A 12918-nucleotide genomic window follows, 5' to 3' on the forward strand; every position below is an offset into this window, starting at 1 on the left:
TAAACGATGCAATTTGTTTGACCCACCTAGCTTATATACTCCGGCAGCTAGAGGTCGCAGAAAGGTGGAAAAACACCTGTGTGCAGGGCAAAATGACTCATGGTGCATTCTATAGGATTCCCACGCTCCTGGTGGTGGTAGGCGGGTGGTTGATGGTGATAATGGAAGCCCAGAGTGTCCTCTAGGTGATCCACTTGGTTTCATCCCCCCCTCTCATATACCCCCTTAACTGGAAACACAAAAAAGGTAAAAAATAGAAATTTTGAAATTTTCACTTTTTTGTTGATTGCCACTCACCTGTTCAACCTATATCTGAGATTGATGTCTCTAATTAACGTGCACCTGTGCGGCTACATAAATCAAATAGTTTGCGCCATCTTAGATCACCCTGTTTAGGCGCTAATGGACGCAAAAGGGTGACACGTTAAATTCCAAAGTGTTTTTTGGTGAATTGCCACGCCCCTAGTGGTGGTAGGCGGGTGATTGATGATGCAAATGGAAGCCCTGAGTGTCCTCTAAACGATGCAATTTGTTTGACCCACCTAGCTTATATACTCCGGCAGCTAGAGGTCGCAGAAAGGTGGAAAAACACCTGTGTGCAGGGCAAAATGACTCATGGTGCATTCTATAGGATTCCCACGCTCCTGGTGGTGGTAGGCGGGTGGTTGATGGTGATAATGGAAGCCCAGAGTGTCCTCTAGGTGATCCACTTGGTTTCATCCCCCCCTCTCATATACCCCCTTAACTGGAAACACAAAAAAGGTAAAAAATAGAAATTTTGAAATTTTCACTTTTTTGTTGATTGCCACTCACCTGTTCAACCTATATCTGAGATTGATGTCTCTAATTAACGTGCACCTGTGCGGCTACATAAATCAAATAGTTTGCGCCATCTTAGATCACCCTGTTTAGGCGCTAATGGACGCAAAAGGGTGACACGTTAAATTCCAAAGTGTTTTTTGGTGAATTGCCACGCCCCTAGTGGTGGTAGGCGGGTGATTGATGATGCAAATGGAAGCCCTGAGTGTCCTCTAAACGATGCAATTTGTTTGACCCACCTAGCTTATATACTCCGGCAGCTAGAGGTCGCAGAAAGGTGGAAAAACACCTGTGTGCAGGGCAAAATGACTCATGGTGCATTCTATAGGATTCCCACGCTCCTGGTGGTGGTAGGCGGGTGGTTGATGGTGATAATGGAAGCCCAGAGTGTCCTCTAGGTGATCCACTTGGTTTCATCCCCCCCTCTCATATACCCCCTTAACTGGAAACACAAAAAAGGTAAAAAATAGAAATTTTGAAATTTTCACTTTTTTGTTGATTGCCACTCACCTGTTCAACCTATATCTGAGATTGATGTCTCTAATTAACGTGCACCTGTGCGGCTACATAAATCAAATAGTTTGCGCCATCTTAGATCACCCTGTTTAGGCGCTAATGGACGCAAAAGGGTGACACGTTAAATTCCAAAGTGTTTTTTGGTGAATTGCCACGCCCCTAGTGGTGGTAGGCGGGTGATTGATGATGCAAATGGAAGCCCTGAGTGTCCTCTAAACGATGCAATTTGTTTGACCCACCTAGCTTATATACTCCGGCAGCTAGAGGTCGCAGAAAGGTGGAAAAACACCTGTGTGCAGGGCAAAATGACTCATGGTGCATTCTATAGGATTCCCACGCTCCTGGTGGTGGTAGGCGGGTGGTTGATGGTGATAATGGAAGCCCAGAGTGTCCTCTAGGTGATCCACTTGGTTTCATCCCCCCCTCTCATATACCCCCTTAACTGGAAACACAAAAAAGGTAAAAAATAGAAATTTTGAAATTTTCACTTTTTTGTTGATTGCCACTCACCTGTTCAACCTATATCTGAGATTGATGTCTCTAATTAACGTGCACCTGTGCGGCTACATAAATCAAATAGTTTGCGCCATCTTAGATCACCCTGTTTAGGCGCTAATGGACGCAAAAGGGTGACACGTTAAATTCCAAAGTGTTTTTTGGTGAATTGCCACGCCCCTAGTGGTGGTAGGCGGGTGATTGATGATGCAAATGGAAGCCCTGAGTGTCCTCTAAACGATGCAATTTGTTTGACCCACCTAGCTTATATACTCCGGCAGCTAGAGGTCGCAGAAAGGTGGAAAAACACCTGTGTGCAGGGCAAAATGACTCATGGTGCATTCTATAGGATTCCCACGCTCCTGGTGGTGGTAGGCGGGTGGTTGATGGTGATAATGGAAGCCCAGAGTGTCCTCTAGGTGATCCACTTGGTTTCATCCCCCCCTCTCATATACCCCCTTAACTGGAAACACAAAAAAGGTAAAAAATAGAAATTTTGAAATTTTCACTTTTTTGTTGATTGCCACTCACCTGTTCAACCTATATCTGAGATTGATGTCTCTAATTAACGTGCACCTGTGCGGCTACATAAATCAAATAGTTTGCGCCATCTTAGATCACCCTGTTTAGGCGCTAATGGACGCAAAAGGGTGACACGTTAAATTCCAAAGTGTTTTTTGGTGAATTGCCACGCCCCTAGTGGTGGTAGGCGGGTGATTGATGATGCAAATGGAAGCCCTGAGTGTCCTCTAAACGATGCAATTTGTTTGACCCACCTAGCTTATATACTCCGGCAGCTAGAGGTCGCAGAAAGGTGGAAAAACACCTGTGTGCAGGGCAAAATGACTCATGGTGCATTCTATAGGATTCCCACGCTCCTGGTGGTGGTAGGCGGGTGGTTGATGGTGATAATGGAAGCCCAGAGTGTCCTCTAGGTGATCCACTTGGTTTCATCCCCCCCTCTCATATACCCCCTTAACTGGAAACACAAAAAAGGTAAAAAATAGAAATTTTGAAATTTTCACTTTTTTGTTGATTGCCACTCACCTGTTCAACCTATATCTGAGATTGATGTCTCTAATTAACGTGCACCTGTGCGGCTACATAAATCAAATAGTTTGCGCCATCTTAGATCACCCTGTTTAGGCGCTAATGGACGCAAAAGGGTGACACGTTAAATTCCAAAGTGTTTTTTGGTGAATTGCCACGCCCCTAGTGGTGGTAGGCGGGTGATTGATGATGCAAATGGAAGCCCTGAGTGTCCTCTAAACGATGCAATTTGTTTGACCCACCTAGCTTATATACTCCGGCAGCTAGAGGTCGCAGAAAGGTGGAAAAACACCTGTGTGCAGGGCAAAATGACTCATGGTGCATTCTATAGGATTCCCACGCTCCTGGTGGTGGTAGGCGGGTGGTTGATGGTGATAATGGAAGCCCAGAGTGTCCTCTAGGTGATCCACTTGGTTTCATCCCCCCCTCTCATATACCCCCTTAACTGGAAACACAAAAAAGGTAAAAAATAGAAATTTTGAAATTTTCACTTTTTTGTTGATTGCCACTCACCTGTTCAACCTATATCTGAGATTGATGTCTCTAATTAACGTGCACCTGTGCGGCTACATAAATCAAATAGTTTGCGCCATCTTAGATCACCCTGTTTAGGCGCTAATGGACGCAAAAGGGTGACACGTTAAATTCCAAAGTGTTTTTTGGTGAATTGCCACGCCCCTAGTGGTGGTAGGCGGGTGATTGATGATGCAAATGGAAGCCCTGAGTGTCCTCTAAACGATGCAATTTGTTTGACCCACCTAGCTTATATACTCCGGCAGCTAGAGGTCGCAGAAAGGTGGAAAAACACCTGTGTGCAGGGCAAAATGACTCATGGTGCATTCTATAGGATTCCCACGCTCCTGGTGGTGGTAGGCGGGTGGTTGATGGTGATAATGGAAGCCCAGAGTGTCCTCTAGGTGATCCACTTGGTTTCATCCCCCCCTCTCATATACCCCCTTAACTGGAAACACAAAAAAGGTAAAAAATAGAAATTTTGAAATTTTCACTTTTTTGTTGATTGCCACTCACCTGTTCAACCTATATCTGAGATTGATGTCTCTAATTAACGTGCACCTGTGCGGCTACATAAATCAAATAGTTTGCGCCATCTTAGATCACCCTGTTTAGGCGCTAATGGACGCAAAAGGGTGACACGTTAAATTCCAAAGTGTTTTTTGGTGAATTGCCACGCCCCTAGTGGTGGTAGGCGGGTGATTGATGATGCAAATGGAAGCCCTGAGTGTCCTCTAAACGATGCAATTTGTTTGACCCACCTAGCTTATATACTCCGGCAGCTAGAGGTCGCAGAAAGGTGGAAAAACACCTGTGTGCAGGGCAAAATGACTCATGGTGCATTCTATAGGATTCCCACGCTCCTGGTGGTGGTAGGCGGGTGGTTGATGGTGATAATGGAAGCCCAGAGTGTCCTCTAGGTGATCCACTTGGTTTCATCCCCCCCTCTCATATACCCCCTTAACTGGAAACACAAAAAAGGTAAAAAATAGAAATTTTGAAATTTTCACTTTTTTGTTGATTGCCACTCACCTGTTCAACCTATATCTGAGATTGATGTCTCTAATTAACGTGCACCTGTGCGGCTACATAAATCAAATAGTTTGCGCCATCTTAGATCACCCTGTTTAGGCGCTAATGGACGCAAAAGGGTGACACGTTAAATTCCAAAGTGTTTTTTGGTGAATTGCCACGCCCCTAGTGGTGGTAGGCGGGTGATTGATGATGCAAATGGAAGCCCTGAGTGTCCTCTAAACGATGCAATTTGTTTGACCCACCTAGCTTATATACTCCGGCAGCTAGAGGTCGCAGAAAGGTGGAAAAACACCTGTGTGCAGGGCAAAATGACTCATGGTGCATTCTATAGGATTCCCACGCTCCTGGTGGTGGTAGGCGGGTGGTTGATGGTGATAATGGAAGCCCAGAGTGTCCTCTAGGTGATCCACTTGGTTTCATCCCCCCCTCTCATATACCCCCTTAACTGGAAACACAAAAAAGGTAAAAAATAGAAATTTTGAAATTTTCACTTTTTTGTTGATTGCCACTCACCTGTTCAACCTATATCTGAGATTGATGTCTCTAATTAACGTGCACCTGTGCGGCTACATAAATCAAATAGTTTGCGCCATCTTAGATCACCCTGTTTAGGCGCTAATGGACGCAAAAGGGTGACACGTTAAATTCCAAAGTGTTTTTTGGTGAATTGCCACGCCCCTAGTGGTGGTAGGCGGGTGATTGATGATGCAAATGGAAGCCCTGAGTGTCCTCTAAACGATGCAATTTGTTTGACCCACCTAGCTTATATACTCCGGCAGCTAGAGGTCGCAGAAAGGTGGAAAAACACCTGTGTGCAGGGCAAAATGACTCATGGTGCATTCTATAGGATTCCCACGCTCCTGGTGGTGGTAGGCGGGTGGTTGATGGTGATAATGGAAGCCCAGAGTGTCCTCTAGGTGATCCACTTGGTTTCATCCCCCCCTCTCATATACCCCCTTAACTGGAAACACAAAAAAGGTAAAAAATAGAAATTTTGAAATTTTCACTTTTTTGTTGATTGCCACTCACCTGTTCAACCTATATCTGAGATTGATGTCTCTAATTAACGTGCACCTGTGCGGCTACATAAATCAAATAGTTTGCGCCATCTTAGATCACCCTGTTTAGGCGCTAATGGACGCAAAAGGGTGACACGTTAAATTCCAAAGTGTTTTTTGGTGAATTGCCACGCCCCTAGTGGTGGTAGGCGGGTGATTGATGATGCAAATGGAAGCCCTGAGTGTCCTCTAAACGATGCAATTTGTTTGACCCACCTAGCTTATATACTCCGGCAGCTAGAGGTCGCAGAAAGGTGGAAAAACACCTGTGTGCAGGGCAAAATGACTCATGGTGCATTCTATAGGATTCCCACGCTCCTGGTGGTGGTAGGCGGGTGGTTGATGGTGATAATGGAAGCCCAGAGTGTCCTCTAGGTGATCCACTTGGTTTCATCCCCCCCTCTCATATACCCCCTTAACTGGAAACACAAAAAAGGTAAAAAATAGAAATTTTGAAATTTTCACTTTTTTGTTGATTGCCACTCACCTGTTCAACCTATATCTGAGATTGATGTCTCTAATTAACGTGCACCTGTGCGGCTACATAAATCAAATAGTTTGCGCCATCTTAGATCACCCTGTTTAGGCGCTAATGGACGCAAAAGGGTGACACGTTAAATTCCAAAGTGTTTTTTGGTGAATTGCCACGCCCCTAGTGGTGGTAGGCGGGTGATTGATGATGCAAATGGAAGCCCTGAGTGTCCTCTAAACGATGCAATTTGTTTGACCCACCTAGCTTATATACTCCGGCAGCTAGAGGTCGCAGAAAGGTGGAAAAACACCTGTGTGCAGGGCAAAATGACTCATGGTGCATTCTATAGGATTCCCACGCTCCTGGTGGTGGTAGGCGGGTGGTTGATGGTGATAATGGAAGCCCAGAGTGTCCTCTAGGTGATCCACTTGGTTTCATCCCCCCCTCTCATATACCCCCTTAACTGGAAACACAAAAAAGGTAAAAAATAGAAATTTTGAAATTTTCACTTTTTTGTTGATTGCCACTCACCTGTTCAACCTATATCTGAGATTGATGTCTCTAATTAACGTGCACCTGTGCGGCTACATAAATCAAATAGTTTGCGCCATCTTAGATCACCCTGTTTAGGCGCTAATGGACGCAAAAGGGTGACACGTTAAATTCCAAAGTGTTTTTTGGTGAATTGCCACGCCCCTAGTGGTGGTAGGCGGGTGATTGATGATGCAAATGGAAGCCCTGAGTGTCCTCTAAACGATGCAATTTGTTTGACCCACCTAGCTTATATACTCCGGCAGCTAGAGGTCGCAGAAAGGTGGAAAAACACCTGTGTGCAGGGCAAAATGACTCATGGTGCATTCTATAGGATTCCCACGCTCCTGGTGGTGGTAGGCGGGTGGTTGATGGTGATAATGGAAGCCCAGAGTGTCCTCTAGGTGATCCACTTGGTTTCATCCCCCCCTCTCATATACCCCCTTAACTGGAAACACAAAAAAGGTAAAAAATAGAAATTTTGAAATTTTCACTTTTTTGTTGATTGCCACTCACCTGTTCAACCTATATCTGAGATTGATGTCTCTAATTAACGTGCACCTGTGCGGCTACATAAATCAAATAGTTTGCGCCATCTTAGATCACCCTGTTTAGGCGCTAATGGACGCAAAAGGGTGACACGTTAAATTCCAAAGTGTTTTTTGGTGAATTGCCACGCCCCTAGTGGTGGTAGGCGGGTGATTGATGATGCAAATGGAAGCCCTGAGTGTCCTCTAAACGATGCAATTTGTTTGACCCACCTAGCTTATATACTCCGGCAGCTAGAGGTCGCAGAAAGGTGGAAAAACACCTGTGTGCAGGGCAAAATGACTCATGGTGCATTCTATAGGATTCCCACGCTCCTGGTGGTGGTAGGCGGGTGGTTGATGGTGATAATGGAAGCCCAGAGTGTCCTCTAGGTGATCCACTTGGTTTCATCCCCCCCTCTCATATACCCCCTTAACTGGAAACACAAAAAAGGTAAAAAATAGAAATTTTGAAATTTTCACTTTTTTGTTGATTGCCACTCACCTGTTCAACCTATATCTGAGATTGATGTCTCTAATTAACGTGCACCTGTGCGGCTACATAAATCAAATAGTTTGCGCCATCTTAGATCACCCTGTTTAGGCGCTAATGGACGCAAAAGGGTGACACGTTAAATTCCAAAGTGTTTTTTGGTGAATTGCCACGCCCCTAGTGGTGGTAGGCGGGTGATTGATGATGCAAATGGAAGCCCTGAGTGTCCTCTAAACGATGCAATTTGTTTGACCCACCTAGCTTATATACTCCGGCAGCTAGAGGTCGCAGAAAGGTGGAAAAACACCTGTGTGCAGGGCAAAATGACTCATGGTGCATTCTATAGGATTCCCACGCTCCTGGTGGTGGTAGGCGGGTGGTTGATGGTGATAATGGAAGCCCAGAGTGTCCTCTAGGTGATCCACTTGGTTTCATCCCCCCCTCTCATATACCCCCTTAACTGGAAACACAAAAAAGGTAAAAAATAGAAATTTTGAAATTTTCACTTTTTTGTTGATTGCCACTCACCTGTTCAACCTATATCTGAGATTGATGTCTCTAATTAACGTGCACCTGTGCGGCTACATAAATCAAATAGTTTGCGCCATCTTAGATCACCCTGTTTAGGCGCTAATGGACGCAAAAGGGTGACACGTTAAATTCCAAAGTGTTTTTTGGTGAATTGCCACGCCCCTAGTGGTGGTAGGCGGGTGATTGATGATGCAAATGGAAGCCCTGAGTGTCCTCTAAACGATGCAATTTGTTTGACCCACCTAGCTTATATACTCCGGCAGCTAGAGGTCGCAGAAAGGTGGAAAAACACCTGTGTGCAGGGCAAAATGACTCATGGTGCATTCTATAGGATTCCCACGCTCCTGGTGGTGGTAGGCGGGTGGTTGATGGTGATAATGGAAGCCCAGAGTGTCCTCTAGGTGATCCACTTGGTTTCATCCCCCCCTCTCATATACCCCCTTAACTGGAAACACAAAAAAGGTAAAAAATAGAAATTTTGAAATTTTCACTTTTTTGTTGATTGCCACTCACCTGTTCAACCTATATCTGAGATTGATGTCTCTAATTAACGTGCACCTGTGCGGCTACATAAATCAAATAGTTTGCGCCATCTTAGATCACCCTGTTTAGGCGCTAATGGACGCAAAAGGGTGACACGTTAAATTCCAAAGTGTTTTTTGGTGAATTGCCACGCCCCTAGTGGTGGTAGGCGGGTGATTGATGATGCAAATGGAAGCCCTGAGTGTCCTCTAAACGATGCAATTTGTTTGACCCACCTAGCTTATATACTCCGGCAGCTAGAGGTCGCAGAAAGGTGGAAAAACACCTGTGTGCAGGGCAAAATGACTCATGGTGCATTCTATAGGATTCCCACGCTCCTGGTGGTGGTAGGCGGGTGGTTGATGGTGATAATGGAAGCCCAGAGTGTCCTCTAGGTGATCCACTTGGTTTCATCCCCCCCTCTCATATACCCCCTTAACTGGAAACACAAAAAAGGTAAAAAATAGAAATTTTGAAATTTTCACTTTTTTGTTGATTGCCACTCACCTGTTCAACCTATATCTGAGATTGATGTCTCTAATTAACGTGCACCTGTGCGGCTACATAAATCAAATAGTTTGCGCCATCTTAGATCACCCTGTTTAGGCGCTAATGGACGCAAAAGGGTGACACGTTAAATTCCAAAGTGTTTTTTGGTGAATTGCCACGCCCCTAGTGGTGGTAGGCGGGTGATTGATGATGCAAATGGAAGCCCTGAGTGTCCTCTAAACGATGCAATTTGTTTGACCCACCTAGCTTATATACTCCGGCAGCTAGAGGTCGCAGAAAGGTGGAAAAACACCTGTGTGCAGGGCAAAATGACTCATGGTGCATTCTATAGGATTCCCACGCTCCTGGTGGTGGTAGGCGGGTGGTTGATGGTGATAATGGAAGCCCAGAGTGTCCTCTAGGTGATCCACTTGGTTTCATCCCCCCCTCTCATATACCCCCTTAACTGGAAACACAAAAAAGGTAAAAAATAGAAATTTTGAAATTTTCACTTTTTTGTTGATTGCCACTCACCTGTTCAACCTATATCTGAGATTGATGTCTCTAATTAACGTGCACCTGTGCGGCTACATAAATCAAATAGTTTGCGCCATCTTAGATCACCCTGTTTAGGCGCTAATGGACGCAAAAGGGTGACACGTTAAATTCCAAAGTGTTTTTTGGTGAATTGCCACGCCCCTAGTGGTGGTAGGCGGGTGATTGATGATGCAAATGGAAGCCCTGAGTGTCCTCTAAACGATGCAATTTGTTTGACCCACCTAGCTTATATACTCCGGCAGCTAGAGGTCGCAGAAAGGTGGAAAAACACCTGTGTGCAGGGCAAAATGACTCATGGTGCATTCTATAGGATTCCCACGCTCCTGGTGGTGGTAGGCGGGTGGTTGATGGTGATAATGGAAGCCCAGAGTGTCCTCTAGGTGATCCACTTGGTTTCATCCCCCCCTCTCATATACCCCCTTAACTGGAAACACAAAAAAGGTAAAAAATAGAAATTTTGAAATTTTCACTTTTTTGTTGATTGCCACTCACCTGTTCAACCTATATCTGAGATTGATGTCTCTAATTAACGTGCACCTGTGCGGCTACATAAATCAAATAGTTTGCGCCATCTTAGATCACCCTGTTTAGGCGCTAATGGACGCAAAAGGGTGACACGTTAAATTCCAAAGTGTTTTTTGGTGAATTGCCACGCCCCTAGTGGTGGTAGGCGGGTGATTGATGATGCAAATGGAAGCCCTGAGTGTCCTCTAAACGATGCAATTTGTTTGACCCACCTAGCTTATATACTCCGGCAGCTAGAGGTCGCAGAAAGGTGGAAAAACACCTGTGTGCAGGGCAAAATGACTCATGGTGCATTCTATAGGATTCCCACGCTCCTGGTGGTGGTAGGCGGGTGGTTGATGGTGATAATGGAAGCCCAGAGTGTCCTCTAGGTGATCCACTTGGTTTCATCCCCCCCTCTCATATACCCCCTTAACTGGAAACACAAAAAAGGTAAAAAATAGAAATTTTGAAATTTTCACTTTTTTGTTGATTGCCACTCACCTGTTCAACCTATATCTGAGATTGATGTCTCTAATTAACGTGCACCTGTGCGGCTACATAAATCAAATAGTTTGCGCCATCTTAGATCACCCTGTTTAGGCGCTAATGGACGCAAAAGGGTGACACGTTAAATTCCAAAGTGTTTTTTGGTGAATTGCCACGCCCCTAGTGGTGGTAGGCGGGTGATTGATGATGCAAATGGAAGCCCTGAGTGTCCTCTAAACGATGCAATTTGTTTGACCCACCTAGCTTATATACTCCGGCAGCTAGAGGTCGCAGAAAGGTGGAAAAACACCTGTGTGCAGGGCAAAATGACTCATGGTGCATTCTATAGGATTCCCACGCTCCTGGTGGTGGTAGGCGGGTGGTTGATGGTGATAATGGAAGCCCAGAGTGTCCTCTAGGTGATCCACTTGGTTTCATCCCCCCCTCTCATATACCCCCTTAACTGGAAACACAAAAAAGGTAAAAAATAGAAATTTTGAAATTTTCACTTTTTTGTTGATTGCCACTCACCTGTTCAACCTATATCTGAGATTGATGTCTCTAATTAACGTGCACCTGTGCGGCTACATAAATCAAATAGTTTGCGCCATCTTAGATCACCCTGTTTAGGCGCTAATGGACGCAAAAGGGTGACACGTTAAATTCCAAAGTGTTTTTTGGTGAATTGCCACGCCCCTAGTGGTGGTAGGCGGGTGATTGATGATGCAAATGGAAGCCCTGAGTGTCCTCTAAACGATGCAATTTGTTTGACCCACCTAGCTTATATACTCCGGCAGCTAGAGGTCGCAGAAAGGTGGAAAAACACCTGTGTGCAGGGCAAAATGACTCATGGTGCATTCTATAGGATTCCCACGCTCCTGGTGGTGGTAGGCGGGTGGTTGATGGTGATAATGGAAGCCCAGAGTGTCCTCTAGGTGATCCACTTGGTTTCATCCCCCCCTCTCATATACCCCCTTAACTGGAAACACAAAAAAGGTAAAAAATAGAAATTTTGAAATTTTCACTTTTTTGTTGATTGCCACTCACCTGTTCAACCTATATCTGAGATTGATGTCTCTAATTAACGTGCACCTGTGCGGCTACATAAATCAAATAGTTTGCGCCATCTTAGATCACCCTGTTTAGGCGCTAATGGACGCAAAAGGGTGACACGTTAAATTCCAAAGTGTTTTTTGGTGAATTGCCACGCCCCTAGTGGTGGTAGGCGGGTGATTGATGATGCAAATGGAAGCCCTGAGTGTCCTCTAAACGATGCAATTTGTTTGACCCACCTAGCTTATATACTCCGGCAGCTAGAGGTCGCAGAAAGGTGGAAAAACACCTGTGTGCAGGGCAAAATGACTCATGGTGCATTCTATAGGATTCCCACGCTCCTGGTGGTGGTAGGCGGGTGGTTGATGGTGATAATGGAAGCCCAGAGTGTCCTCTAGGTGATCCACTTGGTTTCATCCCCCCCTCTCATATACCCCCTTAACTGGAAACACAAAAAAGGTAAAAAATAGAAATTTTGAAATTTTCACTTTTTTGTTGATTGCCACTCACCTGTTCAACCTATATCTGAGATTGATGTCTCTAATTAACGTGCACCTGTGCGGCTACATAAATCAAATAGTTTGCGCCATCTTAGATCACCCTGTTTAGGCGCTAATGGACGCAAAAGGGTGACACGTTAAATTCCAAAGTGTTTTTTGGTGAATTGCCACGCCCCTAGTGGTGGTAGGCGGGTGATTGATGATGCAAATGGAAGCCCTGAGTGTCCTCTAAACGATGCAATTTGTTTGACCCACCTAGCTTATATACTCCGGCAGCTAGAGGTCGCAGAAAGGTGGAAAAACACCTGTGTGCAGGGCAAAATGACTCATGGTGCATTCTATAGGATTCCCACGCTCCTGGTGGTGGTAGGCGGGTGGTTGATGGTGATAATGGAAGCCCAGAGTGTCCTCTAGGTGATCCACTTGGTTTCATCCCCCCCTCTCATATACCCCCTTAACTGGAAACACAAAAAAGGTAAAAAATAGAAATTTTGAAATTTTCACTTTTTTGTTGATTGCCACTCACCTGTTCAACCTATATCTGAGATTGATGTCTCTAATTAACGTGCACCTGTGCGGCTACATAAATCAAATAGTTTGCGCCATCTTAGATCACCCTGTTTAGGCGCTAATGGACGCAAAAGGGTGACACGTTAAATTCCAAAGTGTTTTTTGGTGAATTGCCACGCCCCTAGTGGTGGTAGGCGGGTGATTGATGATGCAAATGGAAGCCCTGAGTGTCCTCTAAACGATGCAATTTGTT

This window comes from Bactrocera oleae, chromosome 3, assembly GCF_042242935.1.
Source record: "Bactrocera oleae isolate idBacOlea1 chromosome 3, idBacOlea1, whole genome shotgun sequence".
NCBI lineage: Eukaryota > Metazoa > Arthropoda > Insecta > Diptera > Tephritidae > Bactrocera > Bactrocera oleae.